Here is a 17297-nt window from a genome sequence, read left to right on the forward strand (position 1 = left end):
AGAATAGATGGTGGTTGCTCATAGTATTGTTAAAAAACAGATGCATGATTTCAATTGTGATTAATATGTTGGGCAGGATGTTTATCAAATTGTGGAACTTGAGTTAACCTCTGAGAGACTAGGCTCCAGAGTTTTTGATTGATTGAGTGCTATTGCTTTGGAAGCATGATTGATTTTGCCTTATTTTCTATGATTGAACCACTTGCTTGCTTGTTACAAATGATCAAGGCCATGTTTTTCTTCTCCCTTAGAGCCAATGTTTATAGGTGAACCCAATAAAGATCAATTTTTTCTCTAACCTTTCCACCTTGAGCGTCAATTTGAAAAGTGGAAAAACCCTTTTTGAAATACTTACCTTGAGTTAAGTAGAGTATGTTTTTGTGGTAATGGAGAATGGTTCAAGTTTGGGGTGGTGAGAAACTGGAAAGAACTTTGTGAAATTTATCAAAGAGCATTGAGCAAAAGCAAAAGGCAAAAGAAAAATAAAAGAGAAGAAAAGAAAGAAAAGAAAAGGTTGAGCTCAATGAAAGGAAAGTTGGGAATAAGTTGAAGATTTGGTTTCTCACATAAAAAGAGAAAGAGAGTTAATTTTTAATATGAATGAATGAATTGTGCACTCTCTTAACTCAAGGAATTTTGTTGTCTAGAAAAAACAATTTTCTTCTTAGCCCAGCCTCAATACAAGCCTTTTAAAGTCCTTGTGATGATAACTTGCTTGTGAGTGTGTTTGATATGTGGTTAAATGAAAGGCAAAGTTGATTCATGTGAAGTTGTTATGGTAGAGTGTAAGAGTGACACCTCACTACTGATGACAAATTTATGAACACCGAAAAACGGCGTCACAAACTTGTTTAACCCTCGGCAAGTGTGACCGAATCGTATCAAGTAATAAAACTCGGTAAGACCAAGTATCGTTCTCCCAAAGGACTCACGGCCTAGTTAGCTATATGATTTTGTGATTATTTAAGACTTGTTAACAATTGATTTTAGGTTTAAATTCAAAAGACAGTAATTAAAGATGTATGCATGAATTTGATCAATGGAAAAGAGGAATACAAACACTTTAATGAATTAGATGGATGAGTATGTTGTTGGGGTTATCAATTTCATCTTATCCACTCTCATATACTTTAGGAATTCATCATTCTTTTCATCAATTGCTAATGCCACTCTCTAAATCACCTTGCAAGAAGGCCTATCCTTAATTACGAGTTCATACAATTCCTAGCATCCCTAATAATTAATTCTGAAGTGCAGAAGCTTAACGACAACCAACCCTCATATTCCTATGTCTAGGCAATATGCTATTGGGAGAAATTCCCCGGATCTAGATTTCCCCGTACGTTCCCATATCGACAAAATCAATAATCATGGCATTGAATGAGTTAAACAACGCAAGGTTTAAGCAAAGAGGAAAAACCCTAACTAATGATGAAAGAACGCATGTATCTTAAAATAAGATGTTAAAACACAAATTCCATATATGAGAGTTTCACAAGACTACATTGATTCCCCAACAACAATACAAGGTTTAGTTCACCATATTCATGGTGAAACTAGATGAACAATAATGAAATAAGGAAAGATAGAACCCTAGAAGGATTAGCAGGTAGCCTCAGCATCCAAGATCTTCCTCCAAGGGGTGGAAAAGAGAGTGTTTGATTCGTCTCAGCCAAAGATACAAACCCTAGGAAGACCTAAAGCTTATATATTGTTCGTAATATTACAGAAAATAAGGCCCAAGCCCAAAATAGTGTCGCTCAGCGATAAACTACCGCTCAGCGGTAAGTGCGTGAACTTGATTCTTCCCCTCAGCTGCATTTTCACCCCTCAACGGAGCCAACAGGTGTTCCTGAGTGCCGCTCAGTGGTAAATTGCCCCTAAGCGGTACTTGCGGCTTCTCCTTCTGCACTTTTTGAGTTCTTTTCTGATTCCATCTCTATGCTTCTTCACTTCTTTCACCAAATTCACCTTAAAACCTGCATAAACACTGAAATCAAGCATAAACCTGTCCAGCTCTCTTATTTCACAAAATATGAACAAAAGTAAACTCGCAGAGAAAGAGGGCAAGCACAGAGTCAGGCATCTGCTGAGACACATGAAGCAGAACCTTTCCAAATGAGGGACATGTACATGTCTCTTATAGGTGCACACTTAGAGTCTATCCATAGAGGGCAGGTGGCCACTACTGAGATGATTGTTGGAATGTATGATACACCTCCAGCACACAGGTGGACTATGGAGGAGTTTCATAATGTGGTAGCTTGGCCAGAAGAGCAGGTACAAGGAGGCAGAGCTGAAGCAGATGAAGCTTCAGCTATGGAGATGAATGAAGATGATGCTGATGATGATGAGGATGATGCATTTGAGGATGCTAAAGATGAGGAAGAAGAGGAGGATACAGATGACAGCTCAGATTGATGAGGAGCTAAGATAGCATTTACTGATGAATGCTATCATAACTAGAGCAGGACTTATGCTTTTGTTTGGTTTTATGTTCTGAACTTATTTATTTGTGTTTTTAGAATAGCGTTTGATGTACTCAATTGGAAACTTTGTCTATTATGATGGTTTGCTTATGCTTGTGATTGTTTGATAAGTAATGCTTGATGATGCTTTGATATGGATTGATGTTGAGATGTGCACATTACATGCTTATACAGGTGGTTCACAAGCTTTGTGAACAAATGCATGATGTTGTGATTGTGATTGTGATATTAAGCAGGATGTGTATGTCAAATGTGAATGAGCTTATATGTCAGGTTTTGAACTCCAGAGTTTATGTGAATGAATGTTATTACTTTGGAAGCATGAATGACTTTGCCTAGGTTTTCTATGATTGAATTACTTGCTTGTTTGCATCATAGATCAAGGCCATTTGTTGGTAACCCTTGTATTAGCCAATTTCATGAAATGAGCAATTAAAAGAGAACACTATGTGTTCTATCCTTTGAACCTTTAGCCTTGAACATGATTTGAAAACCCTTGTTGAAAAAGCTTTACCTTGAGTTAAGTAGAAAATAATTTGTGGTATTGACAAATGTTCAAGTTTGGGGTTGTTGGAAAATAGAAAGTGAAATTGAAAGCATTGAGCTAAGAGCTAAGAATTAAGTATGTGAAAAGAGAAAGAAAAGAAAGGAAAAAGCAAACCTTAATGCAAAAGAAAGTTGGGGAAAAGTAAGAATGATTGTGTTTATATGATTCTCTTAACTCAAGGGTTTTGTGATCTAGAAAAACCAATTTTCTTGTTAGCCCAGCCACGTTATAAGCCATTGAAAAGTCCTTGTGCTGATGCATGCTTGTGAATTTATTTGATTGTGGTTAAATGAAGGGCAAAGTCAATTCATGTGACATTGTGATAGTAGAGCGAATGAGTGATTACCTCTTATACACTTGTGTTTGAGTGAAACACTTTACCTAGTGAGGAAATATTCCATGAGCACATGAACATCCATGCTTAGTTGATTGATCATTCTTGAAAAATAGCATTTGTTGGATATTAAGTGATTTTGTGAACACTAAAGCATGTGTATGTCTTGATTGAAGTCTTTGTCATGAGCTTAATTGAAGTTTTTACTTATCTTGAAAAGAGGATTTTTGAATGGAGTAAACCATTGTATTGATTGGTAGATGATTGAGTTACATCTTGTTTGCATGAGGACAAGCAAAGTTCTAAGTAAAAATCACTCCACAATATTGTCTATAATAGGCCTCATCAATTGCTTTCCTTGGCCTTTCAAATGGTGGAGCAAAAGTATCCACCCGAGCTATCTTGCAGAGGTGTGTAATCAAAGAAGGATGTCCTAAGGGTGCTTTGTTGTTTGTTGTCTTAGCACACACCCTTATCTCATCAACTATTACCTGTCCAATATTGACATTCAAATTCCTGATTGCACACTAAAGGAGGAGTGCCCTGCTAAGAGTGATGTTTGACAAATGTGAACATGGCTGAATGTTGGCATGAGAAAATGCCATCCAATACTTTGCAAGAGGAGTCAAGTCAGTTCTCCTAATGTTTACCAAAGAGCCAGTTCTATTCCTCTGAAAATGTCCTCCAAGTACACATAAAACTCTCTCCACATCATCAAAATCAATGCCTTCTTCCATACATAAAGCAAACGGGCACTGCTCACTAGCCCACACAGTATCCAAGAAGTTGTTGATAGAATCAGGATCATACCTAATAGCATGGCCTCTGACATAGCCTAGATAATTCTCTGTCGGATAATCACCAATCTTTCTTGCATTGGTGTATGATTCTTTCACCACGACTATATTGGCAGGTGTAGGGTATGTGGCTAGCTTCCCCCAATCATTTCCCAACAATTGCTCTCCAAATTGAGGAGCAAAGTTAGGTATCATTCCAACCTTCCTCTCCATAAGGAGTCTCCTATCTTGGACCACCTTAAAGTGCTTCTCATGTTTGCGAGATAGGAACCTACTACAATGGGGTTGTTCTGGTTCCTTTTCTTTTCTTTTGGATGAATGGTCTTTACTCTTTTGCCTGAAGAGGATGCCATTCCTACATCAAACACAGATTACAAAACCACAAAACATGTTGTTAATCATTAGTAAACCACAAACAACAACTTATTTCGAAGCTAAATCACCGCTGAGGGTCAAAATCACCCTCGAAGCCAAAAACTGTTTTAACCCTCGGCAAATGTGACCGAATCGTATCAAGTAATAAAACTCTGTTAGAGCAAGTATCGTTCTCCCAAAGGACTCACGACCTAGTTAGCTATATGATTTGGTGATTATTTAAGACTTGTTAACAATTGATTTTAGGTTTAAATGCAAAAGACAGTAATTAAACATGTATGCATGAATTTGATCAATGGAAAAGAGGAATACAAACACATTAATGAATTAGATGGATGAGTATGTTGTTGGGGTTATCAATTTCATCTTATCCACTCTCATATACTTTAGGAATTCATCATTCATTTCATCAATTGCTAATGCCACTCTCTAAATCACCTTGCAAGAAGGCCTATCCTTAATTACGAGTTCATACAATTCCTAGCATCCCTAATAATTAATTCTGAAGTGTAGAAGCTTAACGGCAACCAACCCTCATATTCCTATGTCTAGGCAATATGCTATTGGGAGAAATTCCCCGGATCTAGATTTCCCCGTACGTTCCCATATCGACAAAATCAATAATCATGGCATTGAATGAGTTAAACAACGCAAGCTTTAAGCAAAGAAGAAAAACCCTAACTAATGATGAAAGAAAGCATGTATCTTAAAATAAGATGTTAAAACAAAAATTCCATATATGAGAGTTTCACAAGACTACATTGATTCCCCAACAACAATACAAGGTTTAGTTCACCATATTCATGGTGAAACTAGATGAACAATAATGAAAGAAGGAAAGATAGAACACTAGAAGGATTAGCAGGTAGCCTCAGCATCAAAGATCTTCCTCCAAGGGGTGGAAAAGAGAGTGTTTGATTCGTCTCAGCCAAAGATACAAACCCTAGGAAGACCTAAAGCTTATATATTGTTCGTAAAATTACAGAAAATTAGGCCCAAGCCCAAAATATGTTACCAATAAGGAGTATTGGTAAATCTTGAAGCAAATTGTTTTGATGATGCTGCAAGAAGTTTTAGTTGAAGAAGATATTAGAATTATTTAAAAGCAATTTGTATAAATTAAATATAGTAGGAAAGTCTTGTAACTTTGTAAAACTTGCATTTTTTACTGCCATAATCGATTATGGAATGTCAATAATCGATTATCACAAGTCATCCAGGAATAATCGATTATCACCTCATATAATCGATTATCACATTTTTGAAAACCTGTAACGGACTTGAATAATCGATTATCACTTACAATAATCGATTATTCAGAACATCTAGCTATATATTGCGTTTCTGTGAAGATCAAAGAAACGTTGTTGAACAGAAGCTCTTGCAGAATACTGTTTGTCAGAGGAAGTTCTCAGAAGCTATAGTTCAAGTTTCCTTGCTTGGTCTCGTGAACAGGAGAGGCTCTCTTCGAGTTAGCAAGGTGCTCTGCCTGGTCTCGTGAATAGGAGAAGCTCGCGTTTCGTTTGTCGATAGTCAGAGCGGTTCTCTTCGAGTTGGCAGAGTGTTCTTCTTCCGGTTCGTTCGTCGAAGGAAGGTTTATTTATCTGCTTTATTCACTATTTCTTGTAATCTGTGAAACATCTTTTTAGTGGAATTGTTAATCACTTTTTATAGTGATTAACAACTGGATGTAGATTCTGTTGAATCGAACCAGTATAAAAATTACTCGTGTGATTTTCTATTCCCTACACTCTTTATCTTTTACGCATATCAACTGTTCGATAAATTTTCTGAAAGAAAATTGATTTTCTAAAAACGGACCAATTTATTTTAAAAAGGGTGACCGAACACGCTTTCTGCTTCTCAAGTTTTATTCCGCTGCGTTACACTCTGTCTGGTACCAACCAACAATTGGTATCAGAGCTTGCTTTGATAGTTTTTCAACATTTGCGAAAATGGCCGGTCACAACCAACATCTTGTATATGTCGAGGGTGCTTCTATTAACAGACCACCACTTTTTACTGGTGATAACTATGCATTCTGGAAAGTCAGAATGGAAATTTTTATGGGGTCTGTTGACAGAGGCATCTGGGAAGCTATACAAAATGGTCCTTATATTCCTAAAAACAGAGTTGAAGGTGTAGAAGTAGAAAAACCATTTTTTGAGTGGACTAATGAAGAAAATAGACGAGCTCAGTTTGATATTAAAGCTCGTAATATTATTTCATCTGCTGTTGTGCTTGATGAATTTTATAGAATTTCTGTGTGTAAGACAGCACAGGAAATGTGGGAAGTTCTGAGAGTCACACATGAAGGAATAGAGGATGTGAAACGTGCAAGGAAGAACACTCTTATTCAGGAGTATGAGATGTTCAGAATGCAACCTGGAGAAACAATTTCTGATGTCCAAAAGCGTTTCACTCACATAGTGAACCACTTGACAGGGTTGGGTAAGACTTTTGATATTGATGAATTGAATGTAAAAATTTTGACATCATTGGACAGGTCGTGGCAACCAAAGGTAACTGCCATCTCTGAGTCTCAAAATCTCACTCAAATGTCAATGCCAATTTTGTTTGGGAAACTCCGTGAGCATGAGCTTGAGTTGAGAAGATTGACGGCTGAAGAAGATCAAGGCAAAAGAAAGACACTAGCCTTCAAGTCCGAAATCTCCAAAGTAAAGAAATCTAAAAGGATTGAAGATGATGATTCTGATGATGAGGAGAACATGAGCCTCATGATAAAGAAATTTGCCAAGTTTATGAAGGCAAAAGGTAAGGACAAATTTCGTAAAGAAAGGAGAGAAAATCAAGAATCTCCTTCAAGTGTTAAATGCTATGGATGTGGAGAAAAAGGGCACATGAAAACTGAATGTCTAAAGAACAAGAAAAGTGAAGAAAAGAAAGAAAGGAAATTCCCAAAGAAGAAGGAAGCTTACATAGCTTGGGAAGACAATGCATCTAGCTCAACAAGCTCAAGTGATTCAGATGAAGAAGCCAATATTTGTCTAATGGCTGACTTAGAAGATACTGGAAGCCAAGTAAGTGATTCCAGCTTTGAATCTAGTGAATTAGACTTGCAAAAGGCCTTCTGTGAATTGTTGATTGAATCTGAAAAACTTGATGCTGCACATAAAAAACTTAAGAAAGAGCACAATGAATTAAAATTGAATTATGAAAAGTTGCTTGATGATGAAGTTGTCTTAAGAAATAAAGTTAGTTCTTTAGAAACAAAATTATCTGATGCAAATGCTACTGTTGAACCTGTTGAATGCTTGTCTTGTAAGAATTATATGTTTGATATTGACATACTTGAAAACTTACTTGCAAAGGAAACCAAGAATAATTCACATGCTAAGACCAACCTTAAGAGAATCAATGTTGAAAATAGAAATATGCATCAAATAAATAAGTCCAAAGTAAGAAGAACTCGTAGAGTTTGGGTTGAAAAAGGGACTTTTGTTAAAAACAAAGTAAGTAATGCTTGTTGTTTTTACTGTATGAAGCATGGACACACATCAAACAAATGCAACATTAAACATTTTGGTGTTCCAAATGGTAAATATGCATGGGTTAAAGTTGTAAAATGATTTATACTCGCATGAACTAACCCCAAGGACCCATAATTAGATTGGGGACCTAAAACTCTTGCTAGTTTGTTTTGTAGGAATCTACTAAGTCAAAGAAGTCATTGTGGTATCTTGACAGTGGATGTTCAAGACACATGACCGGTGACAAGAAAAAGATTCATCTCTTTTGAGAAGAAAAAGCAAGGATTTGTGACTTATGGGGATAACAACAAAGGTAGAATCAAGGGTACCGGAGACATTGGAGGAGGAAATACATTTACTATAAGAGATGTGCTATATGTTGAAGGCCTCAAGAATAACCTCTTAAGCATAAGTCAATTATGTGACAAAGGTCTCAAGGTAACTTTTGAAAGTGATAAATGCACAGTTTACTTTAATGATTCTGCTGATATTGCTTTGCAAGGTGTTAGGCATAACAATATTTATTTGATTGATATTGAAAGTGCATCTAATCATAGTATAACATGCTTAGTTGCTAAAGAAGAAAATCCTTGGCTATGGCATAAAAGAGCTGCACATATTCATATGCAACATTTAAATAAATTGATTTCAAAAGATCTTGTGATTGGTTTGCCTAAACTGAAATTTGAGAAAGACAAATTATGCACTGCATGTCAAAAAGGTAAACAAACCAAATCTTCATTTTCATCCAAAAGCATGATTTCAACATAAAAACCTTTAGAACTTTTGCATATGGACTTATTTGGTCCATCTAGAATTAAAAGTTTTGGTGGAAATTACTATGCTCTTGTAATTGTTGATGATTACACAAGATTCACTTAGACCTTCTTTTTAAATTTGAAAAGTGAAGCTATCAAAGCCTTTAAATCTTTTGCTAAACGTATTCAAAATGTAAAAGACTTGAAAATCAAAACATTGAGAAGTGATCATGGTGGAGAATTTGAAAATGAATCTTTTGATAAATTTTGTGAAGAATATGGCATAACACATAACTTTTCTGCACCTAGAACTCCCCAACAAAATGGTGTTGTTGAAAGGAAAAATAGATCATTAGAAGAATTAGCTAGAACCCTTATGAATGAATCTAATGTGCCAAAATATTTTTGGGCTGATGCAGTTAGTACTGCTTGTTATGTGTTAAACAGGATGCTTATTAGGCCAATTCTGAAATTCACTCCATATGAACTGTTGAATGGTAGAAAACCAAATGTATCTCACTTGAAAATATTTGGGTGCAAATGCTTTGTCTTGAATAATGGAAAAGATAATCTAGGTAAATTTGATGCAAAATCTGATGAAGCAATTTTCCTAGGATATTCTTTGACCAGTAAAGCATATAGAGTATTTAATAGAAGAACTTTGACAATTGAAGAATCAATGCATGTTGTCTTTGATGAGATTGTGGACCTTGAGGAAAACCCTCTTGAGTCAAACAAACCTATTGCAGGTGATGAGGATTATTTGAAGGAAGCTCTTGAAGAGATGTATCTAAATGAGAACTATCCTCCAGAACTTCAAGAAACACCTCAAGCTGTTGATTCTAAAAGCTATCAACAACCAAGAGGACTTTCCTTGGACAACATCATTGGAGACATTTCAAAAGGAGTAACTCCTAGACATAATCTTAATAATTTTTGTCTAACTGTAGCTTTTGTGTCTCAGATAGAACCCAAGAATATAAAGGAAGCTCTTCAAGATGATAAGTGGTGCGTTGCTATGAAAGAAGAGCTAAACCAATTTGAAAGGAATGAAGTCTGGGAACTTATTCCAAAGCAAGATAATTATCAAGTCATAGGAACCAAATGGGTATTTAGGAACAAACTTGATGAGGATGGGAACATCACAAAGAACAAAGCAAGGCTAGTTGCAAAGGGCTACTGTCAAGAGGAAGGTATAGACTATGATGAAACATATGCACCAGTGGCCAGGTTAGAAGAATTAGATTGTTGCTTGCATATGCATCTTTGATGAAATTTAAACTGTATCAAATGGATGTGAAAAGTGCGTTTTAAATGGTTTCATAAAAGAAGAGGTATATGTTAGTCAACCTCCTGGTTTTGAGGATTTCAAATTTCCTGATCATGTTTATAAGTTGAAAAAGGCCTTGTATGGTCTTAAACAGGCACCTAGGTCTTGGTATGAAAGACTTTGTACCTTCTTACTTGATAATAATTTTTCTAGAGGTAAGGTTGATTCAACCTTATTTATAAAGAAAGTAGGAAAATACATCTTGATTGTACAAGTTTATGTAGATGATATTATCTTTGGGTCAACTGATGACTCCTTATGTGAAGAATTTGCAAAAATAATGCAAGGTGAGTTTGAGATGTCTATGATGGGTGAGCTGAATTTCTTTTTAGGACTACAGATAAAACAGATGAATGGAGGTACTCTTATTTCCCAAACAAAATATTGTCGAGAAATTCTTAAGAAATTTGGTATGGATACGTGTAAAGAAGCTAGTACACCTATGGGTACTTCATGCTATTTAGATAAGGATGAATCCGGAAAAGGAGTAAATGAAACTATGTTTAGAGGCATGATAGGATCTTTATTGTACTTAACTGCTAGTAGACCAGATATTATGCAAAGTGTATGTGTGTGCGCTAAGTACCAAGCAAATCCTAAAGAATCTCATTTGACTGCTGTCAAGAGAATCTTAAAATATCTTAAGGGAACCACTTCTTTTGGACTTTGGTATCCATCTGATGCTTCACTTAGTTTAATAGGTTATTCTGATGCAGACTATGGTGGTTGTAAAATTGATAGGAAAAGTACTAGTGGTACTTGTCATTTTCTGGGATGTTCTTTAGTATCCTGGAATTCAAAGAAACAAGCATGTGTAGCCTTGTCTAATATATTGCTGCTGGAAATTGTTGTGCTCAAATTTTGCGGATGAAACAGCAACTGGAAGACTTTGATATCTTCCTTGATAATATTCCTTTAAAATGTGATAATACTAGTGCTATAAATTTAACTAAGAATCCCATAATGCACTCAAGAACTAAGCACATTGAGATTAGACATCATTTCTTGAGAGACCGTATTCAAAAGGGGGATTGTCAAATTGAATATGTTGATACCTTACATCAATTAGCTGATATTTTCACCAAGGCGCTACCTAAGGATAGATTTTTTGAGCTTAGAAGAGAGTTAGGAGTATTAGACATGTCTTAGGATCAATGCTTATGAAAATTTTCACATTTTCGTAAAATTGACGCTTCATAATCGATTATTACAAGGAAATAATCGATTATTCAAACTTAACTCAAATCTGGGAAATTTTGAACGAATAATCGATTATCATCAGGCATAATCGATTATCATCAGCCATAATCGATTATCACGCTGACAGTTTCAAAAATAAAGCTGTTGGAGCATCCAATAACGGCTATAAACGGCCACAAACGGCTAGTTGTTCCATTCTTCTTATAAATAGCCCCCTATAATCGATTATTAGACACTTCTTTGCACCCAGAAACTGCTAAAATCAAATCTTGAGCTCAAAACCTCTCAATTTTTATTCACTTTCTCAACATCTCACTACCTCAAACTTTCTTCATGGCGGATTCCAGAAGACATCGCCGCAGAGCTGCTGGAGCATCCTCTTCCTCTCAACCACGTCTTGCAACCATTGATGGGTGGATTTCAGATCAAGGAAAACATGCGGACTATGTTAATTCTTGGCAAGAAAGAAGAATCATGGCGGTAAAGTATATTCGCCTTGATTTTTTCCGTTTCTATGGATTTCAATTTCCAGATCTTTTTGCTGTTCAAGGACTCACGAATCTGGTGGAGCAAAAAGGTTGCATTTATCCCGATCTCATAAGAGTTTTCTACTTCAACTTGAGATATCGAGATGGGATTATATCCACTAAAGTAAAGGGTGTCCGCATAATTTTAGATGATGATGTGTGGACCAACGTTGCTCAACTTACCATCTGGGATGATGCTGTAAAAGTTCATCTAGGACTTCAAGATTTCAATAGGTTGATGGCTTTCCAATCATTCTTGCGTCACCCTGAACAGCAGACTAATCGAAGGTAATTGCTTGTTGGAGGTTTCAAGGTTGAAGAAAGGATGATTCACTACTTGATTGTTTGGATACTATGTCCTACAGCAACCAATCATGCTCAATGCTTTGAGCAGGATCTACTTCTTCTATATGGGATCCTTATAGTTCAAGTTCCCTTGCTTGGTCTCGTGAACAGGAGAGGCTCACGTGTCGTGTGTCGATAGTCGGAGCAAGCTCTCTTCGAGTTAGCAAGGTGCTCTGCCTGGTCTCGTGAATAAGAGAAGCTCGCGTTTCGTTTGTCGATAGTCAGAGCGGTTCTCCTCGAGTTGGCAGAGTGTTCTTCTTCTGGTTCGTTCGTCGAAGGAAGGTTTATTTATCTCCTTTACTCACTATTTGTTGTAATCTGTGAAACATCTTTTTAGTGGAATTGTTAATCACTTTTTATAGTGATTAACGACTGGATGTAGATTCTGTTGAATCGAACCAGTATAAAAATTACTCGTGTTATTTTCTATTCCCTACACTCTTTATCTTTTACGCATATCAACTGTTCGATAAATTTTCTGAAAGAAAATTGATTTTCTAAAAACGAACCAATTTATTTTAAAAAGGGTCACCGAACACGCTTTCTGCTTCTCAAGTTTTATTCCGCTGCGTTACACTCTGTCTGGTACCAACCAACAAAATAGTGTCGCTCAACGGTAAACTACCGCTCAGTGGTAAGTGCGTGAAGTTGATTCTTCCCCTCAGCTGCATTTTCATCCCTCAACGGAGCCAACGGGTGTTCCTAAGTGCCGCTTAGCGGTAAACTGCCGCTGAGCGGTACTTGTTGCTTCTCCTTTTGCACTTTTTGAGTTCTTTTCTGATTCCATCTCTATCCTTCTTCACTTCTTTCACCAAATTCACCTTAAAACCTGCATAAACACTGAAATCAAGCATAAACTTGTCCAGCTCTCTTATTTCACAAAATATGAACAAAAGTATGATTCCAAGCTAGTTTCTAAGTGTTAAAGGTTGCTTTTAGTATCAATTTTAAGCATGAAAATAACAGTTTTTCAACTGTTATCAATTACACACCTTTGAGTTTGAGTGAAACACTTTTGAGTGCTTAAATGAAACACTTTTGAGTGCTTGAGTGAAATACTTTTGAGTGCTTGAGTAAAACACGATCTTTGGTGAGGAATAGTTCCATGCACTCTATGATAACATTCTTGCTTGGTTGTTGATTATTCATGAGGTTTGCATCTGTTGTGTATGTCTTGATTATGTGAGCACCATAGTTAAAGCTTGATTGGCTAAAGCATCATTATATCTTGACTAATCTTTATATGATGAGCATTCATGAGTGATTTACTTGTCCTAAGAGAAAAATGCTTTTTAGCGTGCTAGACCATTGTAGTATCATTATTTTATTTAAGCCAGGTTTTGTTTTGCTTGAGGACAAGCAAACTTTCAAGTTTGAGGTTATGATAACGGTTGAAAAACCGTTATTTTTATACTTATTTTTGATATTAAAAATACTCTTTATGACTTAGAAACTAGCTTGAAATCATGCTTTTGTTAAAGTTTTGGAAATAAGAGAGTTGGATGGGTTTTATACTTGGTTTTCCTGGTTTTGACAGGAATTAAGATGAATTGGATGAAAGAAGTTGGAGTAGCAAGGAGTTGGAACCCAGAAAAGACAAAAATAGTACCAGACCGAACGGTAGGATGCGGGAGAAGCCAAACTGAACGGTTAAGAACCAAGAACGAAAGGTTACTGAGACTGACCGAAGAGTCAGATAAAGGAGAAGACAGAGACCAGACGATTCATAATAGAGACTAGACGATTCATAGCAGAGACTGAACGATGTGAAGGTGGTGGAACTAGGTCGAACAGTGTGAGCAAGAGAGACAACTGCCGAACGGTGTAACTGAGGACCGAACGACTGCAGGAAAACATAGCCAAACTGAATGGTTTGTGAGGGGAAAAGCTGAATGAAATGGTAGAAGTCATGCTGAATTGTCAACAGTGTAAGACCGATTGGTCAAAAGTGAAATCGACGATCATGCGTCATTTGAGTGCCGCAGCTACCGCTGAGCGCCAAAAGTATTGCTGAGCGCTGACGATGTGGGCTTGGACCTGTTTTCTAGTATTTTTATGGGCTTAGACCTATTTTCTATTCTTTTTATGTTCTATTTAAGGACTTTCACGTCCTTGGGATTGTATCTTTTGATGGCTTGAGCACAGAAACACATTTTTCACCCCTTGGTGGTAGATTTGGAGCTGGTGATGGCTTTCCTCTTCTTGTTCTAGGGTTTTTATATCTCTTCCATTCTTTCATTCCATTATTCATCTAGTTTCTCCATGATAATGGAGAGCTAAACCTTATTTGTTGTTGGGAAAGATGTAACCTCCTAAACTCTCATGTATTGAATTGATTCTTGATTATATATGTGATGACAAATTTATGAACACCGAAAAATGGCGCCACAAACTTGTTTAACAATCGGCAAGTGTGACCGAATCGTATCAAGTAATAAAACAAGGTAAGACCAAGTATCGTTTTCCCAAAGGACTCACGGCCTAGTTTAGCTATATGATTTGTTGATTATTTAAGACTTAAGAACAAATTGATTGTAGGTTTAAATGCAAGAGACAGTAATTAAATATGTATGCATGAATTTGATCAATGGAGAAAAACAGAATACAAACACTTCAACGAATTAGATGGATGAGTATGTTGTTGGGGTTATCAATTTCATCTTATCCACTCTCATATATTTTTAGGAATTCATCATTCTTTTCATCAATGCTAATGCCACTCTCTAAATCACCTTGCAAGAAGGCCTATCCTTAATTACGAGTTCATACACATCAATTGGCCTGCTCTCATTGCTGACACAATGGTAAAAGCTAAGAAATCCCATTCTTATCGATTTCCCTATGCTCTTCTTATTTCTAGGATTTTGGAGTACAAAGGTATAAATGTTGAAGGAGAACTTGTCCAAGCCATTCAAGCTGTTGGCTCGGAAATTGGAGATACTACCTTTCGTCAGATGGGATTCATTACTAGAGGACGAGTTCTCATTCATAAAGATGATGACCATCCTGATGAAGATGAAGATGATGACATCGATACTGATATGGCAGAACCAGTTAGTGTTGCTGCTCCTTCTGATGCTGGTCCATCTACCATGCCCTCATCATCCTCACTCTCCATGGAAGAACATTTTGCTAGATTATCTAAGCAATTAGAGGATATGAGTCTAGCACAAAGAACACATTTTGAGGAGATTTATGAGTGGAAACAATCTATTGATGAGTACATGGTTGATCAATTTCTTGATCTTGATGTTCGCCTATCTAACATCGAGAATCATCTCAACCTTCAACCTCCAGAAAGATCTCCTAGTCCTGAGTTTTAGATATAGGTTCTATGTTAGCATGTTTTCTTGTTTGCTTGCTATTTCATCTATGTTATAATTCTGTCTTTTATGTTTCTTCTTATAATGTAAACCTTCTTTTCATAAATAAAATGATCTCTTGATTATATGCATACTTTGTTTAATTGAGGGGGAGATCGTATTTAGGGGGAGTTTTTCTTTTTTTTTTACATCAAATCTTTTTGCTTATGATCAAAAAGGGGGAGAAGAATAATATAAGGGGATAAGTATACATTAATACATGTATTGCTAACTCTGTTGTTGTCTGTTAGCTTGTATGTTTTGCAGGTAAGCCAAAATTGCTTTTAAAATTGAAGTTTTTGATCATCATCAAAAAGGGGGAGATTGTTACCAATAAGGAGTATTGGTAAATCTTGAAGAAAATTGTTTTGATGATGCTGCAAGAAGTTTTAGTTGAAGAAGATATTAGAATTATTTAAAAGCAATTTGTATAAATTAAATATAGTAGGAAAGTCTTGTAACTTTGTAAAACTTGCATCTTTTACTGCCATAATCGATTATGGAATGTTAATTATCGATTATCACAAGTCATCCAGGAATAATCGATTATCACCTCATATAATCGATTATCACATTTTTGAAAACCTGTAACGGAATTGAATAATCGATTATCACTTACAATAATCGATTATTCGTGGCAGTTGAGACTTAACCTTAGATATTCAGAACAACTAGCTATATATTGGGTTTCTGTGAAGATCAAAGAAACGTTGTTGAACAGAAGCTCTTGCAGAATACTGTTTGTCAGAGGAAGTTCTCAATTCCTAGCATTCCTAGTAATTAGTTCTTAAAGTGCAGGAGCTTAAAGGCAACCAATATACTATTGGGAGAAATTCCCCGGATCTAGATTTCCCTGTACGTTCCCGTATCGACAAAATCAATAATCATGGCAATGAATGAGTTAAACAAAGCAAGCAATAAGCAAAGAGGAAAAACCCTAGCTAAAGATGAAAGAAAGCATATATCTTAATATAAGACTTTAAAACACAAATTCCATATATGAGAGTTTCACAAGACTACATTGATTCCCCAACAACAATACAAGGTTTAGTTCACCATATTCATGGTGAAACTAGATGAACAATAATGAAAGAATGAAAGATAGAACCCTAGAAAGAGGAGGAGGTAGCCTGAGCATCCAATTGGGCTCTTCTATCAAATTGGGCTCTTCTATTTTCCTCAGCAGTCCAGTTAAACTATGGTTTTTCTACTTCTACACCATCAACAATACTTTTTAGAATATAAGGACCATTTAGTACAGCTTCCCAGATACCTCTGTCAATAGACCCCATGAAAATTTCCATTATGACTTTCCAGAATGTATAGTTATCACTAGTAAAAAGTGGTGGTCTGTTAATAGAAGCACCCTCGGCATATACATGATTTTGATGACCAACCATTTTTGAAAAATTTGAAAGAATATCAAAGCAAGCTCTGATACCAATTGTTGGAACAACCGTACCGATTTTGCGTAGCGGAAATATTAAGACAGAGTACGATATGGATTGTTAAAAGCACAGAGCTTGTTTGGTAAAAAGAGTATACGTACAGTCGTTAATCAATAAAATAGTTTCACAATTACAATGAAAGTGAATAGAAAAACACCTTCCTTCGACAAATGAACTAGAAGAATACAGCAAGAACCTTCCTTCAACAAACGAACAGAAACAACTTCCTTCGACAAACGAACCGGAAGCAACAACTCAGCCAACTTCAAGAGAACTGCTCCTGACCTTTGACAC

Source organism: Vigna umbellata, chromosome 11 (genome assembly GCF_029865625.1).
Source record: "Vigna umbellata cultivar VRB3 chromosome 11, Vumbellata_1.0, whole genome shotgun sequence".
Taxonomy (NCBI): Eukaryota; Viridiplantae; Streptophyta; class Magnoliopsida; order Fabales; family Fabaceae; genus Vigna; species Vigna umbellata.